A 25,000-nucleotide genomic window follows, 5' to 3' on the forward strand; every position below is an offset into this window, starting at 1 on the left:
GTACTACCCTGTCACACCATAAGGCCTGTTCACGTGTCACAACCAATCACCACGTACTACCCTGTCACACCATAAGGCCTGTTCACGTGTCACAACCAATCACCACGTACTACCCTGTCACACCATAAGGCCTGTTCACGTGTCACAACCAATCACCACGTACTACCCTGTCACACCATAAGGCCTGTTCATGTGTCACAACCAATCACCACGTACTACCCTGTCACATCATAAGGCCTGTTCCTGTGTCACAACCAATCACCACGTACTACCCTGTCACACGTCACACCATAAGGCCTGTTCACGTGTCACAACCAATCACCACGTACTACCCTGTCACACCATAAGGCCTGTTCACGTGTCACAACCAATCACCACGTACTACCCTGTCACACCATAAGGCCTGTTCACGTGTCACAACCAATCACCACGTACTACCCTGTCACACCATAAGGCCTGTTCACGTGTCACAACCAATCACGACGTACTACCCTGTCACACCATAAGTCCTGTTCACGTGTCACAACCAATCACCACGTACTACCCTGTCACACGTCACACCATAAGGCCTGTTCACGTGTCACAACCAATCACCACGTACTACCCTGTCACACCATAAGGCCTGTTCACGTGTCACAACCAATCACCACGTACTACCCTGTCACACCATAAGGCCTGTTCACGTGTCACAACCAATCACCACGTACTACCCTGTCACACGTCACACCATAAGGCCTGTTCACGTGTCACAACCAATCACCACGTACTACCCTGTCACACCATAAGGCCTGTTCACGTGTCACAACCAATCACCACGTACTACCCTGTCACACGTCACACCATAAGGTCTGTTCACGTGTCACAACCAATCACCACGTACTACCCTGTCACACGTCACACCATATGGCCTGTTCACGTGTCACAACCAATCACCACGTACTACCCTGTCACACCATAAGGCCTGTTCACGTGTCACAACCAATCACCACGTACTACCCTGTCACACCATAAGGCCTGTTCACGTGTCACAACCAATCACCACGTACTACCCTGTCACACCATAAGGCCTGTTCATGTGTCACAACCAATCACCGCGTACTACCCTGTCACACCATAAGGCCTATTCACGTGTCACAACCAATCACCACGTACTACCCTGTCACACCATAAGGCCTGTTCACGTGTCACAACCAATCACCACGTACTACCCTGTCACACCATAAGGCCTGTTCATGTGTCACAACCAATCACCGCGTACTACCCTGTCACACCATAAGGCCTATTCACGTGTCACAACCAATCACCACGTACTACCCTGTCACACCATAAGGCCTGTTCACGTGTCACAACCAATCATCACGTACTACCCTGTCACACCATAAGGCCTGTTCACGTGTCACAACCAATCATCACGTACTACCCTGTCACACCATAAGGCCTGTTCATGTGTCACAACCAATCACCACGTACTACCCTGTCACACCATAAGGCCTGTTCACGTGTCACAACCAATCATCACGTACTACCCTGTCACACCATAAGGCCTGTTCATATGTGTCAAAACATATATATATTTTTTTAACCTTTATTTAAACCAAACACATTCGTCACACGCGTCATAAACAACCGGTGTGGACTAACAGTGAAGTGTTTACGTGCGGGTCCTTCAACGTAGCGAAAAAAGAAAATAGATAGATAATAGAAAAGTGATAGTAAATACACACTGAGTAAGAATAACTTGTCTGTAGACACGGAGTATCTAGCGCCTAGTCGATGTACAGGGGTACGAGGTAACTGAGGTAGATACAATGGGGCAAAACAATTATTTAGTCAGCCACCAATTGTGCAAGTTCTCCCACTTAAAAAGATGAGAAAGGCCTGTAATTTTCATCATAGGTACACTTCAACTATGAGACAAAATGAGAAAATCCAGAAAATCACATTGTAGGATTTTTAATGAATTTCTTTGCAAATTATGGTGGAAAATAAGTCATCATGAATCTCAACATCTATTGTGAGAAATTTCCGGCAAAACAACAGGTGCGATGTGCATTCTGCAAGGGCTTCTGACTGAACATTACAGAAGTAAACTGAGCAAAGCCTCCAAACCCACTTGTGTATAATTATTTTTTGTATTTCTGCTAAGGATCCAACGTGGGTTACCTCCCACAGGCGGCAGAGGTCGGATTCTCACTGCTGTGCAGGAAACTGCTATCGTTGGTACGGTCATCAGAAACAATGGCATAATACTCACAGAGATTCGGGACAGAGTGTTGGCAGACAACATTACATTTGGAAATGTTCACAATGTAAACATAACAACTATTTCTAGAGTCCTGAAACAACATCAAGTCACGATGAAGCCGTTGAACACTGTCCCCCTTTGAGAGGAAGTCTGAACGAGTCAAGCAACTCAGAAACCAATAAGTCCAGGTTAGATGACTATAAAATACAGAACTGGTTTTGAACAAAACCAAACAGGGCAGAGACACACTGCAGCATGTTTTGAGGTATAATGTAAACTACCGTAATAACTCTTATGTTGCCTTGTGGATTTATTGTAGAGAGTCATGGAGATTGAAGCCAGGCAAACACCCCACGTATTCATCTTTGTGGATGAGGCTGGTTTCAACTTGGCCAAAACATGGCGGCGAGAAAGGAATGTGATTGGGAAAAGAGCCACAGTGGATGTCCCGGGCCAGAGGGGTGCCAACATCACAACATCACAATGTCCTGGGCCAGAGGGGTGCCAACATCACAATGTCCTGGGCCAGAGGGGTGCCAACATCACAATGTCCCAGGCCAGAGGGGTGCCAACATCACAATGTCCCGGGCCAGAGGGGTGCCAACATCACAATGTCCCGGGCCAGAGGGGTGCCAACATCACAATGTCCCGGGCCAGAGGGGTGCCAACATCACAACACAATGTCCCGGGCCAGAGAGGTGCCAACATCACATCACAATGTCCCGGGCCAGAGAGGTGCCAACATCACAACATCACAATGTCCCGGGCCAGAGGGGTGCCAACATCACATCACAATGTCCCGGGCCAGAGAGGTGCCAACATCACATCACAATGTCCCGGGCCAGAGAGGTGCCAACATCACAACATCACAATGTCCCGGGCCAGAGGGGTGCCAACATCACATCACAATGTCCCGGGCCAGAGGGGTGCCAACATCACATCACAATGTCCCGGGCCAGAGGGGTGCCAACATCACATCACAATGTCCCGGGCCAGAGGGGTGCCAACATCACATCACAATGTCCCGGTCCAGAGGGGTGCCAACATCACAATGTCCCGGGCCAGAGGGGTGCCAACATCACAATGTCCCGGTCCAGAGGGGTGCCAACATCACAATGTCCCGGGCCAGAGGGGTGCCAACATCACAATGTCCCGGGCCAGAGGGGTGCCAACATCACAATGTCCCGGGCCAGAGGGGTGCCAACATCACAATGTCCCGGGCCAGAGGGGTGCCAACATCACAATGTCCCGGGCCAGAGGGGTGCCAACATCACATCACAATGTCCCGGGCCAGAGGGGTGCCAACATCACATCACAATGTCCCGGGCCAGCGGGGTGCCAACATCACATCACAATGTCCCGGGCCAGCGGGGTGCCAACATCACATCACAATGTCCCGGGCCAGCGGGGTGCCAACATCACATCACAATGTCCCGGGCCAGAGGGGTGCCAACATCACATCACAATGTCCCGGGCCAGCGGGGTGCCAACATCACATCACAATGTCCCGGGCCAGCGGGGTGCCAACATCACATCACAATGTCCCGGGCCAGAGGGGTGCCAACATCACAATGTCCCGGGCCAGAGGGGTGCCAACATCACATCACAATGTGTGCAGCAGTATCCTCTGATGGATTGCTGTTACACAAACCGCTAATTGGGCCATACAACACCGAGCATCTCATTTCATTCCTGGGTGACCTATATGGAAAGGGTTGTGCCGGGTGAGGAAAGGGTTGTGCCAGGTGAGGAAAGGGTTGTGCCGGGTGAGGAAAGGGTTGTGCCAGGTGAGGAAAGGGTTGTGCCGGGTGAGGAAAGGGTTGTGCCGGGTGAGGAAAGGGTTGTGCCAGGTGAGGAAAGGGTTGTGCCGGGTGAGGAAAGGGTTGTGCCGGGTGAGGAAAGGGTTGTGCCGGGTGAGGAAAGGGTTGTGCCGGGTGAGGAAAGGGTTGCAGTGAGGCGACATCGGCCAACGTTTGTAATTGTATGGGACAATGTGGCATTTCACCAGTCCCGTGCCATCACAGAGCGGTTTGCAGCCCATCCCAGGATGATGTCACTTTTCCTCCCACCTGACTCTCCACTCCTCAACCCCACAGAGGAATTATTTTCCTCATGGAGGTGGAAGGTTTATGACCACCATCCACATGATCAAAATGTCCCTTCTGGACGCAATGCATGCTGGATGCCTGGAGATATCTGCAGATGATTGCCTGAGATGGACCAGGCATGCCTAAAGATTCTTTTCTAGGTGTATTTCCCAAAGATGACATAAGATGTGATGTGGACGAGAACCTGTGGCCAAATGCAGAAGACAGGGTTGACTAGTCTTGCTACTGTATCTGTATCGGTAGATGGTGTATATGCAAACGCTTGTATTTTTGGAATCACTCAATGCCAAAATAAATGACATAAAACACATTGAAGCATATTGCATCGTGTCTGATTCATTCCTGTAACATAAACTGCAGTGAATTCTAAACAGTAGAGAAGTGTCAGAGAGTGATGTACTGGGCCGTACGCACTACCCTCTGTAGCGTCTTGCGGTCGGATGCCAAGCAGTTGCGTTACCAGGCAGGGATGCAACCAGTCAAGATGCTCTCGACGGTGCAGCTGTAGAACTTTTTGAACATCTGAGGACCCATGTCAAATCTTTTCAGCCTCCTGAGAGGGTAGCGTCGTCGTCGTGCCGACTGCGTCGGTGTGTTGCAACCAATCACCAGGTACTACCTTGTCACACCATATAAGCCCTGTTCATATGTGTTACAGCCAATCACTGGGCAGCCATCCAACCTATCCCAGATTTAAAACTGCACTGAGCAATAATTACAAATAGATAGGAATTCAATTATGAATCTAGTTAATTCAAATTAATATTGTTTTTAATCACCCCGCCAACTGGAAGTCATGTACTTCTGACAAATTAATTAGAGGAAGCAAATCCCTGTGCATCCTCCAGCATAGTTACTATGTATTACCTGGAGGACACACACACACACTATCGCACACACACACACACACACACACACACACACACACACACACACACACACACACACACACACACACACACACACACACACACACACACACACACACACACACACACACACACACACACACACACACACACACACACACACACACACACACACACACACACACACACACACACACACAATCACACATAAGCACAGCAGTAGCAGCTGGGTGAGGACAGTTTTATGATCAGTAGACCCACAACGCTTAGTCCTCTGTGTGTGTGTGTGTGTGTGTGTGTGTGTGTGTGTGTGTGTGTGTGTGTGTGTGTGTGTGTGTGTGTGTGTGTGTGTGCATGTGTGTGTGTGTGTGTGTGTGTGTGTGTGTGTGTGTGTGTGTGTGTGTGTGTGTGTGTGAGTGTGTGTGTGTGAGTGTGTGTGTGTGTGTGTGTGTGTGTGTGCTTGGTAAAACCTCTCTCCCCTGTTGCGTCTCTCATGTCTGTACAGACTCTTCTAAGTCTCCTCAAGTCTCTTTCCTTCTCTCTCTCCTCTAAGGCAGGGAACTCGGCCACAGTGATGTACTCTGTAGCGCCTTGCAGTCGGATGTCAAGCAGCTGCCACACCAGGCGGTGCTGCAGCCAATCAGGATGCTCTCTATGGTGCAGCTGTAGAACTTTGAAGATCTGGGGACCCATGCCAAATCTTTTCAGCCTCCTGAGGGGGGAAGAGGCGTTGTCATGCCCTCTTCAAGACTGTGTTCGATGTGGACACCGTGGAACTTCAAGCTCTCGACCCACACCACTACAGCCCATAGATGTGAATGGGGGTGTGCTCGGCCCTCGGTTTACTGTAGTCCACGATAAGCTCCATTGTTTTGCTGACATTGAGGGAGAGGTGTTTATTCTGGCACCACACTGCCAGGTCTCTGACCTCCTCCCTATAGGCTGTCTCGTCGTTGATCAGGCCTACCACTGTCGTATCGTCAGCAAAACTTGATGGTGTTGGAGTCGTGCTTGGCGACGCAGGTGTGGGTGAACAGGGAGGGGACTAATCACACACCCTTGAGGGGCCCCAGTGTAGAGGATCAGCGTGGCGTATGTGTTGTTGCCTACCCTTACCACCTGGGGCGGCCCATCAGGAAATCCAGGATCCAGTTGCAGAAGGTGGTGTTCAGTCCCAGGGTCCTTACACGCTGTCCAAACCGGGCGTGTCGCGTGGGCGAGCTTTGCAAAATAAATGTACACATACATGTTATTCAATCATTGCATCCACACTGCTCACTCGCCAACGAGTGTCTGCGTTGCCAGGCGCTAAAACTTTGTTGCTTCTATTTGGGGCACAGAACGCGATGCAAGTCCTGCCTCTCCCATCTCCTCATTGGTTATACCCACGTGTGTGACTGAAAGATGAACTGAGGTCGGTCGGTCGGTAGTGGTAATACACTTTATAATGAAAGTTAGATGCCAATCGCCATATAAAGTCCAAAGAAGAAAAAGCCTGGAAGGAGGAGAGATGACTAGAAACGATTCGGTTGTGTGGATTATTTGTCAGAGTAGAGAAACTTGTGCATTTCAGGTAAAATAACAACTCATTGTATATATCCTTGGATAAATTAGCTAGCAGCAGCAAGCTAACTAAATAGGACACATTAGCTAGCAACAGCAAGCTAGCTAGCTAAATTGCCATAAATGTTTAATGCTTTTCAACCTGTCCCAAAATTAATATAATTGGTTCAGAGATTGTTTTGATATTTCAACCTGCGTGTCGTCATCACGTTTTGGACAACATCAATTTGTGCACGATGGCGCATGGTGTTAGTTTAGTGATGAGCTTAGAGTGTTGAACACTGAGCTGTAGTCAATGAATAGCATTGTCACATACAGTGCATTCGGAAAGTATTCAGACCCCACAGTCTTTTTCTAAAATGGATTAATTCCTTTTCCCCCCCCTCATCAATCTTCACACAATACCCCATAATGACAAGGCAAAACCAGATTTTTTTTATATTACTTTTATACATGTATGGAAAATAAAGAAGAATCTGAAAGTCGTGTCTAACTTCATGTATCTCGGTGTCATTTTGGACTCCAACTTGACATTTAAGAAACATGTGAAGAAGGTGGTTAAACACGGTTAAGTTTGGATTATCCAACTTCAAGTTGATCAGACCTTTCCTTCCTCTGGAGGTCCTGCCTCCTGCATGCTGGGATCTTCTCACATCTGAGATATTGCCTCACATGCAGGTCACAAGCAGGAGCTCCTATTCTGAAACCACTTGAATCACCCTACAAACAAACACTTCAGATGTTTGATGACAAATCAAACAATTACCAACATTGTCATATCCTTTACAAACATAATTTATTCAGTCTGGATAGCTTTAAGCAGTATGTAGATGCAAACCCCGGGTCTTGCCCCTCCACATCTACGCCGGCATATTAGATCCTGCATGGTGTTGTCCATCCGCCCCTACGCCGGCATATCGTGCTCACGGAAAGCACCTCCAGGATAACAAGGGCAGTAACTAGAGAGGATTGCGTTGTCCCTTTTCGACACAGTAAAATCGGCCAATTGGCCTTCTCTGTTAGAGCTTCAATATAATGGAATGTAATGCACATGGACTTGAGTAGCTGCATTGATTATTGTACTTTTAAATTTGAATTGAAAACATGGCTAAAATCTATCCAAACCTGTACACATGTGTTATCTGTGGTTCCTCATATGTAAGACGACAGTTGATGATGTTATTGTTGTCGTTAGAATTATATATGATATATTATTGGATGTAATGTATTGGTATTTTGTATTGTTTTAGTGTGTATTTGTATTGTGGCTGTTCAATTGTCCTTAGCTGCCCTGGGTCTACGTATGCATATTAGCTTTTTACATACCCCGGCACATTTACGTGGATGTTGCATAATTGTAATATTGATGTTGATTAACGTGAATTGTCCCATATAAATAATTAAATGAATAAATATCCTCTCATGCTCTGTCAGGTTGGATGGGGAGCGTTGCTAAACAGCTATTTTCACGTCTCTCCAGAGATGTTCGATCGGGTTCAAGTCCAGGCTCTGGCTGGGCCACTCAAGAAAATTCAGAGACTTGTCCCGAAGCCACTCCTGCGTTGTCTTGGCTGTGTGCTTAGGTTCCTTTGTCCTGTTGGAAGGTAAACCTTCGCCTCAGTCTGACGTCCTTAGCTCTCTGAAGCAGGTTTTCATCAAGGATCTCTCTGTTCTTTGCTCTGTTCATTTTTCCCTCGATCCTGACTAGTCTCCCAGTCCCTATCACTGAAAAACATCCCCACAGCATGATGCTGCCACCACCATGCTTCACTGTTTGGATGGTGCCAGGTTTCCTCCAGATGTGACATTTGGCATTCAGGCCAAAGAGTTTAATATTGGTTTCATTGGACCAGAAAATCTTGTTTCTCATGGACTGAGAGTCCTTTAGGGGGCAAAATCCAAGCGGGCTGTCATGTGCCTTTTACTGTGGAGTGGCTTCTGTCTGGCCACTCTAACATAAAGGCCTGATTGGTGGAGTGCTGCAGAGATGGTTGTCCTTCTGGAAGGCATTCCCATCTCCACAGAGGAACTCTGAAGCTCTGTCAGAGTGATCATCGGGTTCTTGGTCACCTCCCTGACCAAGCCTTTCTCCCCCGATTGGTCAGTTTGGCCGGGCGGCCAGCTCTAGCAAGAGTTTTAGTAGTTCCATACTTCTTACATTTAAGAATGATGGAGGCCACTGTGTTCTTGGGGACCTTCAATGCTGCAGACATTTTATGGTACCCTTCCTCAGATCTGTGCCTCGACACAATCCTGTCTTGGAGTTCTACGGATAATTCCGTTGACCTCATGGCTTGGTTTTTGCTCTGACATGCACTGTCAACTGTGGGACCTTAAATAGACAGGTGTGTGCCTTTCCAAATCATATCCAATCAATTGAATTTACATTTACATTTAAGTCATTTAGCAGACGCTCTTATCCAGAGCGACTTACAAATTGATTCATCCTATTGATTCATCCTATTTATTCATCCTGGTCCCCCCGTGGGGAATGAACCCACAACCCTGGCGTTGCAAGCGCCATGCTCTACCAACTGAGCCACACGGGACCACAGGTGGACCACAGAATTTACCACAGGTGGACTCCAATCAAGTTGTAGAAACATCTCAAGGATGATCAATGGAAACAGGATGCACCTGAGCTCAATCTCCTGGTAATCCACCTGTTTCTGCCGCCGTGTGAATGTTTATCTGTTTAAAGGTCTTACTCACATTAACTATGGAGAGTGTGATCACATAGTTGTAGGGAACAGCTGGTACTCTCATACATGGTTCAGTGTTGCTTGCCTTGAAGCAAGCTTAGAAGGCATTTAGCTCACCTGGTATCCTTGCGTCACTGGGCAGTTCGTGGCTGGGTTTCCCTTTGTAGCCCGTGATAGTTTGCAAGCCCTGCAACATGCGACGAGTGCCGGAGCCGATGTAGTAGGATTCAATCTTAGTACTGTATTTATGCTTTTTCTGTTTGATGGTTCGTCAGAGTGCGTAGTGGGATTTCTTATAAGCGTCCAGATTAGTGCCCCGCTCTTCGAAAGCGACAACTTAACTGACCCTTTAGCTCAGTGCTGATTTCACCTGTAATCCATGGCTTCTGGTTGGGATATGTACGCACGGTCACTGTGGGGACGACGTCATCGATGCACTTATTGATGAAGCCGGTGACTGAGGTGGTGTACCCCTCAATGCTATCGGAGGAATCCCGTAACATATTCCAGTCTGTGCTAAACAGTCCTGTAGCTTATGTATCTACATCATCTGACCACTTCCGTATTCACCACATCACTGGTACTTCCTGTTTGAGTATTTCTTTGTAGTTATGGTCAGATTTGACAAATGGAGGGCGAGGTAGAGCTTTGCGTGGAGTAAAGATGATCTAGAGTGACATGATGGTAGAACTGAGGTAAAACAGATTTCATTTTTTTTCCTGCATTAAAATCTCCGGCCACTAGGAGCGCCGCTTCCGGATGAGCATTGTTTGCTTATGGCCGTTTACAGCTTGTTGAGTGTGGTCTTAGTGCCAGCATCGGTTTGTGGGGGTAAATAGACAGCCAGGAAAAATATATCTTGGTAAATACTACGGTCTAAGACTTATCATGAGGTATTCTAACACAGGTGAGCAGAACCTCGAGGTTTCCTTAATATCAGAGATCGTGCACCAGCTGTTGCAAAAAAAAAAGAAAAAGACACATCTCCCCCATTTGAGCTTCCCCGATGCTGCCGTTCTGTCCTGTTGACGCATTGAAAAACCAGCAAGATGTACATTTTCCATGTCCTTGTTCAGCCGCGACCCTGAGAAACATCGGATATTACAGTTCTTCAGGTTCCGTTGATAGGATAGTCTCGAACGGAGCTCGTCCAGTTTGCTCTCCAGTGATTGCACCTTCGCCAATAGAACGGATGGTAGAGACGGATTCAGTCATCACCAACGTAGTTTCGTCAGGGTACTCGCATGTCACCTTTCCCAGTCTCGGGGATTAGGGCCTGCTCCAGTGTGAGAAGCATGGCCTCTTCTTTCGACTCGATGAAGTAGAACATCTTCATCTGAAGTCCAGAAGATCTTTTGGGTCAAATGAAATGATGGTGGAAACAATATGTACCAAAAACAGTAAGATCAGTGCAAAAAAGAAAAAACACACAAAATTGCAGAATTTATCAGGAACCTGCAAAACAATGCAGCGCCATTCTTGGTATTTTCCCTCCCGTTCCTCTCCTCCAGTCTCTCACCCTCTCCCTCTTTCTTCTTTAAAGACTTTCGGTCTCCCAAAACGGTATCCTCTCTCCATCTCTATCTCTCTCTCTGAAAAACTCCATCCTACTCCTCTCCCTCCCACTCCCGTCCCAGTGGGACCGTTCTAACTATTCAGAAGTGTGGGAGCAGTACTCGGAGCTAAACGGGACATCTGGTGTGTAGGGTTTCTCTGGTTTGTGTGTTTCTCACTAACACAATCCCACCCGGTATTACAGTATATGCTAAATGATCCAACGGGGCCTTATTGCCAAGTGAAAGACGGAGAGAGATGGAGAGATGGAGCCAAGAATGTTATACAAAGTGACAAGTGACAAATGGACTGTTACTGAGGGTGGACATACCATTTAGGTATGAAGGAGGATGTAATGTTACTGCAGGTTATAACATCTAGTTATAGGGGAGGATGTACTGTTACGGCAGGTTATAACATCTAGTTATAGGGGAGGATGTACTGTTACTGCAGGTTATAACATCTAGTTATAGGGGAGGATGTACTGTTACTGCAGGTTATAGCATCTAGTTATAGGGGAGGATGTACTGTTACTGCAGGTTATAACATCTAGTTATAGGGGAGGATGTACTGTTACGGCAGGTTATAACATCTAGTTATAGGGGAGGATGTATTGTTACGGCAGGTTATACCATCTAGTTATAGGGGAGGATGTATTGTTACGGCAAGTTATAACATCTAGTTATAGGGGAGGATGTACTGTTACGGCAGGTTATAACATCTAGCTATAGGGGAGGATGTACTGTTACGGCAGGTTATGACACCTAGTTATATAGGAGGATGTACTGTTACTGCAGGTTATAACACATAGTTATAGGGGAGGATGTACTGTTACTGCAGGTTATAACACCTAGTTATATGGGAGGATGTACTGTTACTGCAGGTTATAACATCTAGTTATAGGGGAGGAGGTACTGTTACTGCAGGTTATAACATCTAGTTATAGGGGAGGATTACATTTACATCATTTACATTTTAGTCATTTAGCAGACGCTCTTATCCAGAGCGACTTACAGTAGAGTGCATACATTTTATTACATTTTTTTTTTTACATACTGAGACAAGGATATCCCTACCGGCCAAACCCTCCCTAACCCGGACGACGCTATGCCAATTGTGCGTCGCCCCACGGACCTCCCGGTTGCGGCCGGCTGCGACAGAGCCTGGGCGCAAACCCAGCCTAGCCTGGGCGCGAACCCAGAGACTCTGGTGGCGCAGCTAGCACTGCGATGCAGTGCCCTAGACCACTGCGCCACCCGGGAGATGTACTATTACTGCAGGTTATAACACCTAGTTATATGGGAGGATGTACTGTTACTGCAGGTTATAACATCTAGTTATAGGGGAGGATGTACTGTTACTGCAGGTTATAACATCTAGTTATAGGGGAGGATGTACTGTTACTGCAGGTTATAACATCTAGTTATAGGGGGGGATGTACTGTTACTGCAGGTTATAACATCTAGTTATAGGGGAGGATGTACTGTTACTGCAGGTTATAACATCTAGTTATAGGGGAGGATGTACTGTTACTGCAGGTTATAACATCTAGTTATAGGGGGGGATGTACTGTTACTGCAGGTTATAACATCTAGTTATAGGGGAGGATGTACTGTTATTGCAGGTTATAACACCTAGTTAAAGGGGAGGATGTACTGTTACTGCAGGTTATAACATCTAGTTATAGGGGAGGATGTACTGTTACTGCAGGTTATAACATCTAGTTATAGGGGAGGATGTACTGTTACTGCAGGTTATAACATCTAGTTATAGGGGAGGATGTACTGTTACTGCAGGTTATAACATCTAGTTATAGGGGGGGATGTACTGTTACTGCAGGTTATAACATCTAGTTATAGGGGAGGATGTACTGTTATTGCAGGTTATAACATCTAGCTATAGGGCAGGATGTACTGTTACTGCAGGTTATAACACATAGTTATAGGGGAGGATGTACTGTTACTGCAGGTTATAACATCTAGTTATAGGGGAGGATGTACTGTTACTGCAGGTTATAACACATAGTTATAGGGGAGGATGTACTGTTACTGCAGGTTATAACATCTAGTTATAGGGGTGGATGATGTACTGTTACTGCAGGTTATAACACATAGTTATAGGGGAGGATGTACTGTTACGGTAGGTTATAACATCTAGTTATAGGGGAGGATGTACTGTTACGGTAGGTTATAACATCTAGTTATAGGGGAGGATGTACTGTTACTGCAGGTTATAACATCTAGTTATAGGGGAGGGTGTACTGTTACGGCAGGTTATAACATCTAGTTATAGTGGAGGATGTACTGTTACTGCAGGTTATAACACATAGTTATAGGGGAGGATGTACTGTTACTGCAGGTTATAACACCTAGTTATATGGGAGTATTATGTACTGTTACGGCAGGTTATAAAATAACAGTACAGACGTACAAGGTAAGCATAAATAGAGAACTTAAAAAGCTTAAACACCTATTGATAATACATATTGATTCTACATATTGATAATACCTATTGATACTAACTATTGATACTACCATTGATACTAACTATTGATACTACCTATTGATACTACCTATTGATACTAACTATTGATAATACCTATTGATACTACCTATTGATACTAGGGCTGTTGCTGTGACTGTATTACCGCCACACCGGCGGTCATGAGTCATGAAGGAAGTCAATTTCCACATGAACCGTTTAGTCACTGGAATCAGGCTTCTTCCAAGCTCTGATGCTGCTGATGGTCATTAGTATCCTACCAAACTTGCTAACTGCCTGGTACCCAGCACTCTATTGTCCCTCTAATCACTCTGACATCAATGCAAATGTAATGGAAAATCTAATCAAACACTTGATGAGAGCCCATGAGCTCATGTTGCGCAACATTTCTATAGGCGTGAGAAAACAGAGCGATGGCCTCTATTAAAAAGTGGAGGATCTCATCAGCTTTCTATAGGCTAGGCCTACTATATTTATTTCTCAACTTCCCTAATATTAAGCACATTGCTTCTCTTTACAAAAGGTGTATAGCATACATGACTGGAATGAAAATGAATTATGTGTCCCCCATTCACTATTTAAGGGCATAGATGACATGTATTTTCCCCCCACTGCCCCTGTTCTGAGACAGGTGCATGATAATGGGTCCATTCCAAAACAAATTTCACACATATATTATTTAGTATATTATTTAGTATATGTAAAGAAGAGATTAAATCAAGAACAGTCTGATGGGTGACAATATTAGCCTATTATATAATTATATACTATTAATTGTGAATGATGCCCAGCATAAGGACAGAAACAATGCCTTTTTTTTTGGGCGACTTTTTCGAATCATAGTCGCACACTTCATGTAGCCTAGCCCATAGTCCTATATGTTTTAATAAGGTTAGTATCACACCTCATGTAGCCTAGCCCATAGGCCTATATGTTTAAATAAGGTTAGTATCACACCTCATGTAGCCTAGCCCATAGTCCTATATGTTTTAATAAGGTTAGTATCACACCTCATGTAGCCTAGCCCATAGGCCTATATGTTTTAATAAGGTTTGTATCACACCTCATATAGCCTAGCCCATAGGCCTATATGTTTTAATAAGGTTTGTATCACACCTCATATAGCCTAGCCCATAGGCCTATATGTTTTAATAAGGTTAGTATCACACCTCATGTAGCCTAGCCCATAGGTCTATATGTTTTAATAAGGTTTGTATCACACCTCATATAGCCTAGCCCATAGGCCTATATGTTATGATAAGGTTTGTATCATAACTAAAGTGGAAAAATAAAATGAAGAACATGAATCCACTTCACAAAAGGGTGTAGAGCCTAACTGTCATACACAGCATGTGAGTTTCAAGTTTGAGGAAGATAATTTTCACCATAATGCACCTTAATATTAAAACCATTACATGCATAATCGCACTTGCGGTCACTTTTGAAAATGATGTTTTCCCGCTAATGAAACATTGCTGCACTTATAATGTGAAGAAATAGTTAATTAACATTTAAAGCTAAACGTTCTGAAATATAATTTTTTTGATGCTACTGCTTGTATTAATTTGGAATCTATCGCATCCCACAACTGTCCCAGACTGTTTGGAATATTTATTTCTCACACAGAATAGGTCAACTTTTGTACAAATGGGAGATAATAGATTGACGTAGGCTAGTGCTTTTGCTGTTCGTTAGGCCTACTCATCTTGTTGGCTGACGAAAAATAATTGTGGACAGTTCTTCCAATATCTTCAACATGCACCTCGGAATTGGATAAAGATATGCGCAGTTGCGTCCCCGATGTGTCCGTCTTCACTTGTAGCCTGTGAGAAAGACCCGATCACGTGATGGAGAGCCATGTGAGTGAGAGGTGCTTTGGGGCGCACAGCACTCAGGGAGAAGGACACAAAGCAGCACTCAGGGAGAAGGACACAAAGCAGCACTCAGGAAGAAGGACACAAAGCAGCACTCAGGAAGAAGGACACAAAGCAGCACTCAGGAAGAAGGACACAAAGCAGCACTCAGGAAGAAGGACACAAAGCAGCACTCAGGAAGAAGGACACAAAGCAGCACTCAGGAAGAAGGACACAAAGCAGCACTCAGGAAGAAGGACACAAAGCAGCACTCAGGGAGAAGGGCACAGCGCAGCACTCAGGAAGAATGACACAAAGCAGCACTCAGGAAGAAGGACACAAAGCAGCACTCAGGGAGAAGGGCACAGCGCAGCACTCTGGGTCAAGGGCACAACGGCCACTGGCCGGAGAAGGCATGGATATTTTAGGGTGCATTTCGGTCACACAAAAGGGATGCCGCCGTGAAATTCGAGGCATTATCAAGTGCTTGTCAAATTGTGAATGAGAGACTGATGTAGTGTGTACAGCCTGCGCAAAAAAACAAACCAGACCTCATACTTTTCAAGCTACTTTTTTTCAAATCATTTTTAGTCGCATCATGCAGCCTTTCAATTGATTACAAATCTAAACATATAGGCCAACGTTTCAATCACAATTTAAGCACATAAATAACTCTAAATTAAGCATAAACGAGTAGCTATTTCTTTGTTAACCGCTCAACACAGAATAGCAGCATGTGCGCATTCCACTCCCTCAAATCATTTGGAGAAAATATCCTTTTTAATCCAGTTTTGTTCCATTGTATTCATCATACTATAAAATAATGTTTAAAAAATGTCACAGAATTCTAAACAAATCTGGTCTGTTAAATGAACTAGTGTAGCCCACAGCCATTTGGCATAGCCAGATCAGGACCTAACATAAGGACAACTCAGAGTATGCTATTCTGTTCTTCTGAAATATACTACATTTTCTTCATATCATGTTTCTTTAGACCTGTCTAAAATAAATAATAGATTTATTGTGAAGGTGTAGTCTATATTACATGGATTTATGAGACTTTTTAAAATGTAGATGTTCCAAAGGTCTGCATCAGTGGCTTGTAGGCTATGTGTGGTAGCCAGGAGATGCTAAATGTGTTGACGTTAATTAACGGCACAGCCCTAATTGATAATACCTATTGATACTACCTATTCATGCTACCTATTGATGCTACCTATTTAAATACATATATTTTCATATAACAAGAGATTATTGTAAATCACAGGTGATCATTTGTAATGAAACTTTACAAAGCCGTTACTTGTACTTTAACATACATTTGATGTCTTTGAATCATAAATCATTATCTATCTTACTAGAGAATGGAGGGGAACCTATCAATGGTTGGCCTATCAAGTGACTGAGGACTGGTTTCCCAGATATAGATTAAGCCTACACCCTAAAATAAAAAGGTGCTATCTAGAACCTAAAAACGGCTGTCCCCATAGGATAACCCTTTGAAGAACCCTTTTCACAGAGGGTTCTATATGGAACCATAAGAGTTCTACTTGAAAACAAAAAGGGTTCTCCGATGGAGACAGCTGAAGAATCACTTTGGAACCCTTTTTTCTGAGAGTCTTGAACTAAGAAGAACTCTGAGATTCTCCGTTAAAACCTCTTGGCGCACGGATCCCTTTAACCTCTTTCAGCTAGGGGGCACTATTTTTATGTTTGGAAAAATAATGTTCCCAAGGTAAACAGACTATTTCTCAGGCTCAGATGCTAGAATATGCATATAGTATCCGTAAAGTTCGTAGAAACATGTAAAATGTTTTTTATAATCAATCCTCAGGTTGTTTTTAACATAAAGAATCGATAATATTTCAACCGGACGGTAAACTATTCAATAAAAGAGATAAAGAAAATGTCTGGTTGATGGTTGTCTGGTTGATATCCCTTTAAATGAAGGAAAGGCAGGCAATAGAACAGGGATTTTTCTAAATAAAAGGCACTTCCGGGTTGGATTTCCTCAGGTTTTCGCCTGCAAAATCAGTTATGTTATACTCACAGACAATATTTTGACAGTTTTGGAAACTTTAGAGTGTTTGCTATCCTAATCTGTCAATTATATGCATATTCTAGCATCTGGGCCTGAGAAATAGGCAGCTTACATTGGGAACGTTATTTTTTCCAAACATAACAATTCTGCCCCCTAGCTTCAAGAGGATGTATTAAAATAAGAACTCTCAGATCCTCCATTAAAATAAGAACTCTCAGATCCTCCATTAAAATAAGAACTCTCAGATCCTCCATTAAAATAGGAACTCTCAGATCCTCCATTAAAATAAGAACTCTCAGATCCACCATTAAAATAAGAACTCTCAGATCCTCCATTAAAATAAGAACTCTCAGATCCTCCATTAAAATAAGAACTCTCAGATCCAACATTAAAAGAATAACTCTCAGATCCGACATTAAAAGAATAACTCTCAAATCCTCCATTAAAATAAGAACTCTCAGATCCTCCATTAAAATAAGAACTCTCAGATCCACCATTAAAATAAGAACTCTCAGATCCTCCATTAAAATAAGAACTCTCAGATCCTCCATTAAAATAAGAACTCTCAGATCCTCCATTAAAATAAGAACTCTCAGATCCTCCATTAAAATAAGAACTCTCAGATCCTCCATTAAAAGAAGAACTCTCAGATCCTCCATTAAAAGAAGAACTCTCAGATCCTCCATTAAAATAAGAACTCTCAGATCCACCATTAAAATAAGAACTCTCAGATCCTCCATTAAAAGAAGAACTCTCAGATCCACCATTAAAATAAGAACTCTCAGATCCTCCATTAAAATTAGAACTCTCAGATCCACCATTAAAATAAGAACTCTCGGATCCTCCATTAAAAGAATAACTCTCAGATCCTCCATTAAAAGAATAACTCTCAGATCCTCCATTAAAATAAGAACTCTCAGATCCTCCATTAAAATAAGAACTCTCAGATCCTCCATTAAAAGAATAACTCTCAGATCCTCCATTAAAATAAGAACTCTCAGATCCTCCATTAAAATAAGAACTCTCAGATCCTCCATTAAAATAAGAACTCTCAGATCCACCATTAAAATAAGAACTCTCAGATCCTCCATTAAAATAAGAACTCTCAGATCCACCATTAAAATAAGAACTCTCAGATCCACCATTAAAATAAGAACTCTCAGAATCTCCATTGAAATGTATTTTAGTCTAGCACTAATAAGAATGCCTTTACTTGTATTGTTCTGTTCAATACATGTAACAAAGTGCTTTACATCATCAAATAATAAAACACAAGTACTAACAAAGGAACAAAGACAGGAGGAAGGAGATATTTAAAAAAAGATAGCTAATTAAAATCTTAGATTGAAATCAAAAAAGAAAAGCATCTTTATAAAAGTGTGTCATCAGCAGAGGCCTGATTGTACTCTGGTAGACCATTCCAAAGTCTAGGGGCACTAATGGCAAATACCCGGTGTCCTTTAGTTTTCAACCTAGACTTTGGAATGGACAACAGTGCCCTACCAAAGGACCTCAGTGCAGGTTGACCTTTATGGTTGAGTCTTGTCCTGGAGGGAAAACTGAGCGCCCCTAAGATAAACCAGCTGCAAAGTCAAAATTGGTTACATTGTATAAATTCATGTAACAAAAATGTTCTTAATTCAATTTAAGGTTAGGGTTAAGCATGAGGGATAGCAGTGTGGTTAAGGTTAGGCATGAGGGTTAGCAGTGTGGTTAAGGTTAGGGTTAAGCATGAGGGTTAGCAGTGTGGTTAAGTTTAGGGTTAAGCATGAGGGTTAGCAGTGTGATTAAGGTTAGGGTTAAGCTTAGGTTTAAAACCATATTTTAGGTTTGCTAGCTAGTGACCACTCTGCAGAGCTGTCTCCAGAACAACATTCATGATGAATAACGATAACTTGCAATCTCAGGCCGCGTCTTGGCTCGTAGTAGAGATAAAAGATCTCAGATATAGGATGGGGAAGAATCAAGCCTTAAACGTGATTAAAACATTTTAAAATGTACCTAAAAGTGATTAGAAGTGGGTGTAGAAAAGCTAGAATAGGTGTGGTATGGTTACATTTCCTGGTTCCTGCATTTCCTGGTTCCTGCATTTCCTGGTTCCTGCATTTCCTGGTTCTTGCATTTCCTGGTTCCTGCATTTCCTGGTTCCTGCATTTCCTGGTTCCTGCATTTCCTGGTTCCTGCATTTCCTGGTTCCTGCATTTCCTGGTTCTTGCATTTCCTGGTTCTTGCATTTCCTGGTTCCTGCATTTCCTGGTTCCTGTGAAAAGCTGAGCTGCAGCATTTGTAACTAACTGTCGGCGATGGAGTGATTTCTGACTCAGACGAGTATACAAAGAGTTACAGTCATTTAGACGTGAGGAAATAAAAACCTGTATAACGTTCTCCATATCAGTGACTGAAATAAAATACTTGACTTTAGCTATATTTCTTAGATGATAAAAGCAGGATTGGACAACCTTCTTCACATGCAGCTCGAGGTTCAGGTTAGGGTCAAAGAAGACACCAAGGTTTCTAGACGTATGCTTTTCATGTGTGGAAAAAAGTACTAAGGTTATCTACAATCTGACTCCCTTCAAGATGGGGACCAAACAACAAATACAACAACGATTTCTTATCATTGAGCTGGAGAAAAACTGTCAGACATCCAACATTTGATGTCAGCAAGACACCTGTCTATGCTAGCTTGGTCAATGGTGAAGGGTAGCTACGCTAGCTTGGTCAATGGTGAAGGGTAGCTACGCTAGCTTGGTCACTGGTGAAGGGTAGCTATGCTAGCTTGGTCAATGGTGAAGGGTAGCTATGCTAGCTTGGTCACTGGTGAAGGGTAGCTATGCTAGCTTGGTCAATGGTGAAGGGTAGCTATGCTAGCTTGGTCACTGGTGAAGGGTAGCTATGCTAGCTTGGTCAATGGTGAAGGGTAGCTATGCTAGCTTGGTCAATGGTGAAGGGTAGCTATGCTAGCTTGGTCACTGGTGAAGGGTAGCTATGCTAGCTTGGTCAATGGGGAAGGGTAGCTATGCTAGCTTGGTCACTGGTGAAGGGTAGCTATGCTAGCTTGGTCACTGGTGAAGGGTAGCTATGCTAGCTTGGTCACTGGTGAAGGTTAGCTATGCTAGCTTGGTCAATGGTGAAGGGTAGCTATGCTAGCTTGGTCAATGGTGAAGGGTAACTACGCTAGCTTGGTCAATGGTGAAGGGTAGCTACGCTAGCTTGGTCACTGTTGAAGGGTAGCTATGCTAGCTTGGTCAATGATGAATGGTATCTATGCCAGCTTGGTCAATGGTGAAGGGTAGCTATGCTAGCTTGGTCACTGGTGAAGGGTAGCTATGCTAGCTTGGTCAATGGTGAAGGGTAGCTATGCTAGCTTGGTCACTGGTGAAGGGTAGCTATGCTAGCTTGGTCAATGGTGAAGGGTAGCTATGCTAGCTTGGTCAATGGTGAAGGGTAGCTATGCTAGCTTGGTCACTGGTGAAGGGTAGCTATGCTAGCTTGGTCAATGGGGAAGGGTAGCTATGCTAGCTTGGTCACTGGTGAAGGGTAGCTATGCTAGCTTGGTCACTGGTGAAGGGTAGCTATGCTAGCTTGGTCACTGGTGAAGGTTAGCTATGCTAGCTTGGTCAATGGTGAAGGGTAGCTATGCTAGCTTGGTCAATGGTGAAGGGTAACTACGCTAGCTTGGTCAATGGTGAAGGGTAGCTACGCTAGCTTGGTCACTGGTGAAGGGTAGCTATGCTAGCTTGGTCAATGATGAAGGGTAGCTATGCCAGCTTGGTCACTGGTGAAGGGTAGCGATGCTAGCTTGGTCAATGATGAAGGATAGCTACGCTAGCTTGGTCAATGATGAAGGGTAGCTATGCTAGCTTGGTCAATGATGAAGGGTAGCTATGCTAGCTTGGTCAATGATGAAGGATGCTAGCGATGCTAGCTTGGTCAATGATGAAGGATGGTCCCGTGTGGCTCAGTTGGTAGAGCATGGCGCTGCAACGCCAGGGTTGTGGGTTCGATTGACCACTAGCTTGGTCAATGATGAAGGATAGCTACGCTAGCTTGGTCAATGATGAAGGGTAGCTACGCTAGCTTGGTCAATGGTGAAGGGTAACTATGCTAGCTTGGTCAATGGGGAAGGGTAGCTACGCTAGCTTGGTCAATGATGAAGGGTAGCTACGCTAGCTTGGTCAATGATGAAGGGTAGCTACGCTAGCTTGGTCAATGATGAAGGGTAGCTACGCTAGCTTGGTCACTGGGTCTGATTGGTAAATAGAACTGCATGTAATTTGCATAGCAGAGAAACTGAATGTTATGATTGCAGATGATCTCCCCAAGGGGAAGCATATACAGGAAAAAGGATGAGGCCAAGAATTGACCCCTGAGGGACACCATAGTGAATAGGTTCTGAGGACAATACTGAACCACCCATGCTCACTGAGAAACGTCTGCCCAACTGGCGTTTTTTAAATAAATTGCTCAAATAAAATACCGTCTTTTTGATACATTTTTTTTCTAAAATCTTGGATAAAAAAGGTTTAGAAATAGGTCTATAATTACTCGGTGAGGAGGCGTCTAGATTTGGCTTTTGAAGGAGAGGTTGGACCAAAGCATTTTTAAAATAAGCTGGCAAGGAACCAGAGGTCAGAGAACAATAGAGGTTTGAGGAGGTACTGCAGTCGAGAAGGGCAGCTCCTGGAAAACCACTTCCAGCTGTCACAGGCTGCCAACACTCAGTTAGGAGTCTATACACACACACACACACACACACACACACACACACACACACACACACACACACACACACACACACACACACACACACACACACACAGTACCGTTCTTCTGCTGTGAAGTAAGTGTGACAGCTGTAGTATTCCTCTAGACAGCATGCCATAAAACTCCTGATCAACACTGAGCCTGCCACACATTCAAATGTACAAGGAGCCGGCGGACAGGCAGTGAGCAGGCAGGCAGACACACTCTGGCATTAGTAACTCAGTCACTCTGCATTGATTTTTACTTCTCGCTCCCTCTCGTTGTTTTGATGTGGCAAGGGATCAGAGGGTTTCTGCTCCACCCACACATAATCTAGACCATCTGATAGGTTCAAAAGTGTTTCTGCTCCACCCCCACATAATCTAGACCATCTGATAGGTTCAAAAGGGGTTTCTGCTCCACCCACACATCATCTAGACCATCTGATAGGTTCAAAAGTGTTTCTGCTCCACCCCCACATAATCTAGACCATCTGATAGGTTCAGAAGGGTTTCTGCTCCACCCCCACATAATCTAGACCATCTGATAGGTTCAGAAGGGTTTCTGCTCCACCCCCACATAATCTAGACCATCTGATAGGTTCAAACGGGTTTCTGCTCCACCCACACATAATCTAGACCATTTGACAGGTTCAAAAGTGTCTCTGCTCCACCCCCACAAAATCTAGACCATCTGATAGGTTCAGAAAGGTTTTTGCTCCACCCCCACAAAATCTAGACCATCTGATAGGTTCAAAAGGGGTTTCTGCTCCACCCACACATAATCTAGACCATCTGATAGGTTCAAAAGGGTTTCTGCTCCACCCCCACATAATCTAGACCATCTGATAGGTTCAGAAGGGTTTCTGCTCCACCCCCACATAATCTAGACCAGCTGATAGGTTCAGAAGGGTTTCTGCTCCACCCCCACATAATCTAAAGTGTATATACATATATACAGAGCCTTCAGAAAGAATTCATACACCTTGATTTATTCCACATTTGTTGTGTTACAACCTGAATGAAACATTTATTAAATAGATTTTGTTCTCACACATCTACCCCATAATGACAAAGTGAAAACAGGTTTATTAGATTTTTGTTGTTGTTGCAAATACAGAAATTACTCATTTACATAAGTATTCACTCCCCTGAGTCAATGTTAGAATGACCTTTGGCAGCGATTACAGCTGTAAGTCTTTCTGGGTAAATTTCTAAGAGCTTTGCACACTTAGATTGTACAACATTTGCACATTATTCTTGAAAAAAATGTATCAAGCTTTGTCATGTTGGTTGTTGATCGTTGCTAGAAACCCATTTTCAGGTCTCGCCATAGATTTTCAAGCCGATTTAAGTCGAAACTGTAACTAGGCCAATCAGGAACATTCAATGTTGTCTTTTGTAAGTAACAAAGGACATCAAGGACAACTGAAATCATAACAGCAATGTCAACTTAATATGTTTGTGTGCATGTCTGGCACTATTACATGTATGTGTGTGTTCTTATACGTGTTTATTTGAATGAGAGTGTGTGTATATGCATGTGTACAAACACCTGCACGGTATCATCCTCAGGCAATCTGACATTAATTGTAAAAACACTGCCACTTAGTGTCATTCAGATTTACTTATTATTATGTTATATTTTGACTCTTTTTACTTAATATTTAAAAAATAAACTTTTATCTTTTGACCGTCATTCTATCTCTCACACAGTAACTCCAATCTAACTTGTCTCCAATTCCACATCCCAACCCTCAGCTTCCTTCGGCCCATCCCATCTATCTCTGCTGGCCACCCTCAGCTTCCCTCAGCCCATCCCATCTATCTCTGCTGGCCACCCTCAGCTTCCCTCAGCCCATCCCATCTATCTCTGCTGGCCACCCTCAGCTTCCCTCAGCCCATCCCATCTATCTCTGCTGGCCACCCTCAGCTTCCCTCAGCCCATCCCATCTATCTCTGCTGGCCACCCTCAGCTTCCCTCAGCCCATCCCATCTATCTCTGCTGGCCACCCTCAGCTTCCCTCAGCCCATCCCATCTATCTCTGCTGGCCACCCTCAGCTTCCCTCAGCCCATCCCATCTATCTCTGCTGGCCACCCTCAGCTTCCCTCGGCCCATCCCATCTATCTCTGCTGGCAACCCTCAGCTTCCCTCGGCCTATCCCATCTATCTCTGCTGGCCACCCCCAGCTTCCCTCAGCCCATCCCATCTATCTCTGCTGGCCACCCTCAGCTTCCCTCAGCCCATCCCATCTATCTCTGCTGGCCACCCTCAGCTTCCCTCAGCCCATCCCATCTATCTCTGCTGGCCACCCTCAGCTTCCCTCAGCCCATCCCATCTATCTCTGCTGGCCACCCTCAGCTTCCCTCGGCCCATCCCATCTATCTCTGCTGGCCACCCTCAGCTTCCCTCGGCCCATCCCATCTATCTCTGCTGGCCACCCTCAGCTTCCCTCGGCCCATCCCATCTATCTCTGCTGGCCACCCTCAGCTTCCCTCAGCCCATCCCATCTATCTCTGATGGCCACCCTCAGCTTCCCTCAGCCCATCCCATCTATCTCTGATGGCCACCCTCAGCTTCCCTCGGCCCATCCCATCTATCTCTGCTGGCCACCCTCAGCTTCCCTCAGCCCATCCCATCTATCTCTGATGGCCACCCTCAGCTTCCCTCAGCCCATCCCATCTATCTCTGATGGCCACCCTCAGCTTCCCTCGGCCCATCCCATCTATCTCTGCTGGCCACCCTCAGCTTCCCTCAGCCCATCCCATCTATCTCTGCTGGCCACCCTCAGCTTCCCTCAGCCCATCCCATCTATC

The 25,000-nt window shown here is 44.6% G+C and overlaps 1 protein-coding gene across 3 annotated transcripts in view; it reads right to left on the reverse strand.

Annotated features, from left to right (window-relative positions):
* The window catches only part of LOC129823544 (receptor-type tyrosine-protein phosphatase mu-like), a 163,472-nt gene that overhangs the window by 994 nt on the left and 137,478 nt on the right, over positions 1 to 25,000 (reverse strand). The gene's annotated exons all lie outside the window — the stretch shown is intronic.

Source organism: Salvelinus fontinalis, chromosome 26 (genome assembly GCF_029448725.1).
Source record: "Salvelinus fontinalis isolate EN_2023a chromosome 26, ASM2944872v1, whole genome shotgun sequence".
Taxonomy (NCBI): domain Eukaryota; kingdom Metazoa; phylum Chordata; class Actinopteri; order Salmoniformes; family Salmonidae; genus Salvelinus; species Salvelinus fontinalis.